Genomic DNA, 8,010 nt, shown 5'->3' with positions numbered 1-8,010 from the left:
GTGGCTGGTTTGTGTCCGAGGAACACACCTGCTTGGCCGCTCGTGAAGTCGAGTCGTCAGTAGTCACTTGGGCTGGCCCCTGGTCGTACGGTCGCTGCACGAAATGGAGCGGCTGCAGGTGATGCACTGCGCTCATCCAAACGCTGGAGTGGCTGGTTTGTGTCCGAGGAACACACCTGCTTGGCCGCTGGTGAAGTCGAGTCGTTCAGTAGTCACTTGGGCTGCCCCCTGGTCGTACGGTCGGCTGCACGAAATGGAGCGGCTGCAGGTGATGCACTGCGCTCATCCAAACGCCTTGGAGTGGCTGGTTGGTGTCCGAGGAACACACCTGCTTGGCCGCTGGTGAAGTCGAGTCGTCAGTAGTCACTTGGGCTGCCCCCTGGTCGTACGGTCGCTGCACGAAATGGAGCGGCTGCAGGTGATGCACTGCGCTCATCCAAACGCTGGAGTGGCTGGTTTGTGTCCGAGGAACACACCTGCTTGGCCGCTGGTGAAGTCGAGTCGTCAGTAGTCACTTGGGGTGCCCCCTGGTCGTACGGTCGCTGCACGAAATGGAGCGGCTGCAGGTGATGCACTGCGCTCATCCAAACGCTGGAGTGGCTGGTTTGTGTCCGAGGAACACACCTGCTTGGCCGCTGGTGAAGTCGAGTCGTCAGTAGTCACTTGGGCTGCCCCCTGGTCGTACGGTCGCTGCACGAAATGGAGCGGCTGCAGGTGATGCACTGCGCTCATCCAAACGCTGGAGTGGCTGGTTTGTGTCCGAGGAACACACCTGCTTGGCCGCTGGTGAAGTCGAGTCGTCAGTAGTCACTTGGGCTGCCCCCTGGTCGTACGGTCGCTGCACGAAATGGAGCGGCTGCAGGTGATGCACTGCGCTCATCCAAACGCTGGAGTGGCTGGTTTGTGTCCGAGGAACACACCTGCTTGGCCGCTGGTGAAGTCGAGTCGTCAGTAGTCACTTGGGGTGCCCCCTGGTCGTACGGTCGCTGCACGAAATGGAGCGGCTGCAGGTGATGCACTGCGCTCATCCAAACGCTGGAGTGGCTGGTTTGTGTCCGAGGAACACACCTGCTTGGCCGCTGGTGAAGTCGAGTCGTCAGTAGTCACTTGGGGTGCCCCCTGGTCGTACGGTCGCTGCACGAAATGGAGCGGCTGCAGGTGATGCACTGCGCTCATCCAAACGCTGGAGTGGCTGGTTTGTGTCCGAGGAACACACCTGCTTGGCCGCTGGTGAAGTCGAGTCGTCAGTAGTCACTTGGGCTGCCCCCTGGTCGTACGGTCGCTGCACGAAATGGAGCGGCTGCAGGTGATGCACTGCGCTCATCCAAACGCTGGAGTGGCTGGTTTGTGTCCGAGGAACACACCTGCTTGGCCGCTGGTGAAGTCGAGTCGTCAGTAGTCACTTGGGGTGCCCCCTGGTCGTACGGTCGCTGCACGAAATGGAGCGGCTGCAGGTGATGCACTGCGCTCATCCAAACGCTGGAGTGGCTGGTTTGTGTCCGAGGAACACACCTTCTTGGCCGCTGGTGAAGTCGAGTCGTCAGTAGTCACTTGGGCTGCCCCCTGGTCGTACGGTCGCTGCACGAAATGGAGCGGCTGCAGGTGATGCACTGCGCTCATCCAAACGCTGGAGTGGCTGGTTTGTGTCCGAGGAACACACCTGCTTGGCCGCTGGTGAAGTCGAGTCGTCAGTAGTCACTTGAGCTGCCCCTGGTCGTACGGTCGCTGCACGAAATGGAGCGGCTGCAGGTGATGCACTGTGCTCATCCAAACGCTGGAGTGGCTGGTTTGTGTCCGAGGAACACACCTGCTTGGCCGCTGGTGAAGTCGAGTCGTCAGTAGTCACTTGGGCTGCTCCCTGGTCGTACGGTCGCTGCACGAAATGGAGCGGCTGCAGGTGATGCACTGCGCTCATCCAAACGCTGGAGTGGCTGGTTTGTGTCCGAGGAACACACCTGCTTGGCCGCTGGTGAAGTCGAGTCGTCAGTAGTCACTTGGGGTGCCCCCTGGTCGTACGGTCGCTGCACGAAATGGAGCGGCTGCAGGTGATGCACTGCGCTCATCCAAACGCTGGAGTGGCTGGTTTGTGTCCGAGGAACACACCTGCTTGGCCGCTGGTGAAGTCGAGTCGTCAGTAGTCACTTGGGGTGCCCCCTGGTCGTACGGTCGCTGCACGAAATGGAGCGGCTGCAGGTGATGCACTGCGCTCATCCAAACGCTGGAGTGGCTGGTTTGTGTCCGAGGAACACACCTGCTTGGCCGCTGGTGAAGTCGAGTCGTCAGTAGTCACTTGGGCTGCCCCCTGGTCGTACGGTCGCTGCACGAAATGGAGCGGCTGCAGGTGATGCACTGTGCTCATCCAAACGCTGGAGTGGCTGGTTTGTGTCCGAGGAACACACCTGCTTGGCCGCTGGTGAAGTCGAGTCGTCAGTAGTCACTTGGGCTGCTCCCTGGTCGTACGGTCGCTGCACGAAATGGAGCGGCTGCAGGTGATGCACTGCGCTCATCCAAACGCTGGAGTGGCTGGTTTGTGTCCGAGGAACACACCTGCTTGGCCGCTGGTGAAGTCGAGTCGTCAGTAGTCACTTGGGCTGCCCCCTGGTCGTACGGTCGCTGCACGAAATGGAGCGGCTGCAGGTGATGCACTGCGCTCATCCAAACGCTGGAGTGGCTGGTTTGTGTCCGAGGAACACACCTGCTTGGCCGCTGGTGAAGTCGAGTCGTCAGTAGTCACTTGGGGTGCCCCCTGGTCGTACGGTCGCTGCACGAAATGGAGTGGCTGCAGGTGATGCACTGCGCTCATCCAAACGCTGGAGTGGCTGGTTTGTGTCCGAGGAACACACCTGCTTGGCCGCTGGTGAAGTCGAGTCGTCAGTAGTCACTTGGGCATCCCCCTGGTCGTACGGTCGCTGCACGAAATGGAGCGGCTGCAGGTGATGCACTGCGCTCATCCAAACGCTGGAGTGGCTGGTTTGTGTCCGAGGAACACACCTGCTTGGCCGCTGGTGAAGTCGAGTCGTCAGTAGTCACTTGGGCTGCCCCCTGGTCGTACGGTCGCTGCACGAAATGGAGCGGCTGCAGGTGATGCACTGCGCTCATCCAAACGCTGGAGTGGCTGGTTTGTGTCCGAGGAACACACCTGCTTGGCCGCTGGTGAAGTCGAGTCGTCAGTAGTCACTTGGGGTGCCCCCTGGTCGTACGGTCGCTGCACGAAATGGATCGGCTGCAGGTGATGCACTGCGCTCATCCAAACGCTGGAGTGGCTGGTTTGTGTCCGAGGAACACACCCGCTTCGTCGCAGGTGAAGCCGAGTCGTGAGTAGTCACTTGGGGTGCCCCCTGGTCGTACGGTCGCTGCACGAAATGGACCGGCTGCACTGATGCACTGCGCTCATCCAAACGCTGGAGTGGCTGGTTTGTGTCCGAGGAACACACCCGCTTCGTCGCAGGTGAAGCCGAGTCGTGAGTAGTCACTTGGGCTGCCCCCTGGTCGTACGGTCGCTGCACGAAATGGAGCGGCTGCAGGTGATGCACTGCGCTCATCCAAACGCTGGAGTGGCTGGTTTGTGTCCGAGGAACACACCTGCTTGGCCGCTGGTGAAGTCGAGTCGTCAGTAGTCACTTGGGGTGCCCCCTGGTCGTACGGTCGCTGCACGAAATGGAGCGGCTGCAGGTGATGCACTGCGCTCATCCAAACGCTGGAGTGGCTGGTTTGTGTCCGAGGAACACACCCGCTTCGTCGCAGGTGAAGCCGAGTCGTGAGTAGTCACTTGGGGTGCCCCCTGGTCGTACGGTCGCTGCACGAAATGGAGCGGGGTCAGGTGATGCACTGCGCTCATCCAAACGCTGGAGTGGCTGGTTTGTGTCCGAGGAACACACCTGCTTGGCCGCTGGTGAAGTCGAGTCGTCAGTAGTCACTTGGGCTGCCCCCTGGTCGTATGGTCGCTGCACGAAATGGAGCGGCTGCAGGTGATGCACTGCGCTCATCCAAACGCTGGAGTGGCTGGTTTGTGTCCGAGGAACACACCCGCTTCGTCGCAGGTGAAGCCGAGTCGTCAGTAGTCACTTGGGCTGCCCCCTGGTCGTACGGTCGCTGCACGAAATGGAGCGGCTGCAGGTGATGCACTGCGCTCATCCAAACGCTGGAGTGGCTGGTTTGTGTCCGAGGAACACACCTGCTTGGCCGCTGGTGAAGTCGAGTCGTCAGTAGTCACTTGGGCTGCCCCCTGGTCGTACGGTCGCTGCACGAAATGGAGCGGCTGCAGGTGATGCACTGCGCTCATCCAAACGCTGGAGTGGCTGGTTTGTGTCCGAGGAACACACCCGCTTCGTCGCAGGTGAAGCCGAGTCGTCAGTAGTCACTTGGGGTGCCCCCTGGTCGTACGGTCGCTGCACGAAATGGAGCGGCTGCAGGTGATGCACTGCGCTCATCCAAACGCTGGAGTGGCTGGTTTGTGTCCGAGGAACACACCCGCTTGGCCGCTGGTGAAGTCGAGTCGTCAGTATTCACTTGGGCTGCCCCCTGGTCGTACGGTCGCTGCACGAAATGGAGCGGCTGCAGGTGATGCACTGCGCTCATCCAAACGCTGGAGTGGCTGGTTTGTGTCCGAGGAACACACCCGCTTCGTCGCAGGTGAAGCCGAGTCGTCAGTAGTCACTTGGGCTGCCCCCTGGTCGTACGGTCGCTGCACGAAATGGAGCGGCTGCAGGTGATGCACTGCGCTCATCCAAACGCTGGAGTGGCTGGTTTGTGTCCGAGGAACACACCTGCTTGGCCGCTGGTGAAGTCGAGTCGTCAGTAGTCACTTGGGCTGCCCCCTGGTCGTACGGTCGCTGCACGAAATGGAGCGGCTGCAGGTGATGCACTGCGCTCATCCAAACGCTGGAGTGGCTGGTTTGTGTCCGAGGAACACACCCGCTTCGTCGCAGGTGAAGCCGAGTCGTCAGTAGTCACTTGGGGTGCCCCCTGGTCGTACGGTCGCTGCACGAAATGGAGCGGCTGCAGGTGATGCACTGCGCTCATCCAAACGCTGGAGTGGCTGGTTTGTGTCCGAGGAACACACCTGCTTGGCCGCTGGTGAAGTCGAGTCGTCAGTAGTCACTTGGGCTGCCCCCTGGTCGTACGGTCGCTGCACGAAATGGAGCGGCTGCAGGTGATGCACTGCGCTCATGCAAACGCTGGAGTGGCTGGTTTGTGTCCGAGGAACACACCCGCTTCGTCGCAGGTGAAGCCGAGTCGTCAGTAGTCACTTGGGCTGCCCCCTGGTCGTACGGTCGCTGCACGAAATGGAGCGGCTGCAGGTGATGCACTGCGCTCATCCAAACGCTGGAGTGGCTGGTTTGTGTCCGAGGAACACACCTGCTTGGCCGCTGGTGAAGTCGAGTCGTCAGTAGTCACTTGGGCTGCCCCCTGGTCGTACGGTCGCTGCACGAAATGGAGCGGCTGCAGGTGATGCACTGCGCTCATCCAAACGCTGGAGTGGCTGGTTTGTGTCCGAGGAACACACCTGCTTGGCCGCTGGTGAAGTCGAGTCGTCAGTAGTCACTTGGGCTGCCCCCTGGTCGTACGGTCGCTGCACGAAATGGAGCGGCTGCAGGTGATGCACTGCGCTCATCCAAACGCTGGAGTGGCTGGTTTGTGTCCGAGGAACACACCCGCTTCGTCGCAGGTGAAGCCGAGTCGTCAGTAGTCACTTGGGGTGCCCCCTGGTCGTACGGTCACTGCACGAAATGGAGCGGCTGCAGGTGATGCACTGCGCTCATCCAAACGCTGGAGTGGCTGGTTTGTGTCCGAGGGACACACCTGCTTGGCCGCTGGTGAAGTCGAGTCGTCAGTAGTCACTTGGGCTGCCCCCTGGTCGTACGGTCGCTGCACGAAATGGAGCGGCTGCAGGTGATGCACTGCGCTCATCCAAACGCTGGAGTGGCTGGTTTGTGTACGAGGAACACACCCGCTTCGTCGCAGGTGAAGCCGAGTCGTCAGTAGTCACTTGCGCTGCCCCCTGGTCGTACGGTCGCTGCACGAAATGGAGCGGCTGCAGGTGATGCACTGCGCTCATCCAAACGCTGGAGTGGCTGGTTTGTGTCCGAGGGACACACCTGCTTGGCCGCTGGTGAAGTCGAGTCGTCAGTAGTCACTTGGGCTGCCCCCTGGTCGTACGGTCGCTGCACGAAATGGAGCGGCTGCAGGTGATGCACTGCGCTCATCCAAACGCTGGAGTGGCTGGTTTGTGTCCGAGGAACACACCCGCTTCGTCGCAGGTGAAGTCGAGTCGTCAGTAGTCACTTGGGCTGCCCCCTGGTCGTACGGTCGCTGCACGAAATGGAGCGGCTGCAGGTGATGCACTGCGCTCATCCAAACGCTGGAGTGGCTGGTTTGTGTCCGAGGAACACACCCGCTTCGTCGCAGGTGAAGCCGAGTCGTCAGTAGTCACTTGCGCTGCCCCCTGGTCGTACGGTCGCTGCACGAAATGGAGCGGCTGCAGGTGATGCACTGCGCTCATCCAAACGCTGGAGTGGCTGGTTTGTGTCCGAGGAACACACCTGCTTGGCCGCTGGTGAAGTCGAGTCGTCAGTAGTCACTTGGGCTGCCCCCTGGTCGTACGGTCGCTGCACAAAATGGAGCGGCTGCAGGTGATGCACTGCGCTCATCCAAACGCTGGAGTGGCTGGTTTGTGTCCGAGGAACACACCTGCTTGGCCGCTGGTGAAGTCGAGTCGTCAGTAGTCACTTGGGCTGCCCCCTGGTCGTACGGTCGCTGCACGAAATGGAGCGGCTGCAGGTGATGCACTGCGCTCATCCAAACGCTGGAGTGGCTGGTTTGTGTCCGAGGAACACACCCGCTTCGTCGCAGGTGAAGCCGAGTCGTGAGTAGTCACTTGGGGTGCCCCCTGGTCGTACGGTCGCTGCACGAAATGGAGCGGCTGCAGGTGATGCACTGCGCTCATCCAAACGCTGGAGTAGCTGGTTTGTGTCCGAGGAACACACCCGCTTCGTCGCAGGTGAAGCCGAGTCGTGAGTAGTCACTTGGGGTGCCCCCTGGTCGTACGGTCGCTGCACGAAATGGAGCGGCTGCAGGTGATGCACTGCGCTCATCCAAACGCTGGAGTGGCTGATTTGTGTCCGAGGAACACACCCGCTTCGTCGCAGGTGAAGCCGAGTCGTGAGTAGTCACTTGGGGTGCCCCCTGGTCGTACGGTCGCTGCACGAAATGGAGCGGCTGCAGGTGATGCACTGCGCTCATCCAAACGCTGGAGTGGCTGGTTTGTGTCCGAGGAACACACCGGCTTCGTCGCAGGTGAAGCCGAGTCGTGAGTAGTCACTTGGGGTGCCCCCTGGTCAGAGGGCTCAGCCGGAGGTAGCGGGAACGGTGGTGTTACCTTCATTAGTGGAAAATCCTCTAGAGTCGCGTGTGCAGTCGCATCTGTAGCAGCGAGAGTCGGCACCAGTTGCACTGAGCGCTGCCGTACCCGCCAATTGGACTGCAACTAAGCTGTTAGGCCTAGCGGTCGGTGAGCGGGATCCGAAGAAGAGGACGTCGACGAGGGGTCATCCTGTTTCTTGCCGACTGTCCGTGCAGGGGCCAGAGGTGTTGCAGCGTGGATCAAAGTCACTCGAAGGGATGGACCACCTGATAATAACGAATTCAGGCGAAAACATCGAGCATGGAAGAACGCTAAGAAACCGCTCCTTTCTGTTGTCATCGTGTCCAGCACTTTTCTTGCTTTCTTTAAAAAACTGTTCTATGTCATCAAAGTTTGTTTATAGTTTCTTCTCTTTGCGCACTCAGCAAAGCAACATAAGAAAGTCTGTCGTGGGCCCTTGTTGTCCGCAAATAGGAAAGTATTAGTTTTAGCTTGCTGAAGGACTTTTCCCATCCATTGATATGGAAACGACTATGGCTAACTTTATCTGAATTTCAACGCGAAGGTTGGAAAATACGTGGTGTTCAGCATACTGTATTATAAATTTCAGAAGTTCTTCAGGTATTGATAATCTCCTGTCAACGCGC

This window comes from Haemaphysalis longicornis, unplaced genomic scaffold, assembly GCF_048455015.1.
Source record: "Haemaphysalis longicornis isolate Haplotype H1 unplaced genomic scaffold, Haemaphysalis longicornis Haplotype H1 scaffold_2, whole genome shotgun sequence".
NCBI classification, from domain to species: Eukaryota; Metazoa; Arthropoda; class Arachnida; order Ixodida; family Ixodidae; genus Haemaphysalis; species Haemaphysalis longicornis.
The sequence above is the reverse complement of the archived record's forward strand: the minus strand, read 5'-3'. Positions refer to the sequence as shown.